Source organism: Nannospalax galili, unplaced genomic scaffold, assembly GCF_000622305.1.
Source record: "Nannospalax galili isolate Female #2095 unplaced genomic scaffold, S.galili_v1.0 scaffold351, whole genome shotgun sequence".
In the NCBI taxonomy this organism is placed as follows: domain Eukaryota; kingdom Metazoa; phylum Chordata; class Mammalia; order Rodentia; family Spalacidae; genus Nannospalax; species Nannospalax galili.
In genome coordinates, this window is record NW_008330327.1 from 2,975,737 (window position 1) to 2,976,285 (window position 549).

A 549-nucleotide genomic window follows, 5' to 3' on the forward strand; every position below is an offset into this window, starting at 1 on the left:
GTCTGTTTAAAGCATTGATCTCTTCTTGGTTTAACTTTGGTGGATCCCATGATTTCAGATATCCATTGATTTCTTTCAGATTTTCAGATTTAGTAGTGTATGGGTTTTTTCAATACTCCCTTATAATGGTCTGAATCTTTTGGGTGTCTGTTGTGATTTTTCCCCTTTCATCTCTGATTTTGCTGATTTGGATTTGCTCTTTCTTTTGGTTAACTGGGCTAAGGGTCTGTCTATATTGTTTAGCTTTTCAAAGAACGAGCTCTTAGATTCATTGATTCTTTATTATTTTCTTTGTTTCTATTTCATTAATTTCTGCTCTGATTTTTGTTATTTCTTCTCTTCTGCTGGGTTTGGGTTTCATTTGTTCTTGCGTTTCATTTGTTCTTGCCTTTCCAGTGTCTTGAGTTGCAGTGTTAGGTCATCTATTTGGGCTCCAACTTTTTTCAATTTTTTTAAAATTTAATAACCACATGATTATAAGAAGCATTTCATTATAGCTTTAACATATTCTGTAACAATTCCCAGAGCAAAGATGCATCTCAAAATTGG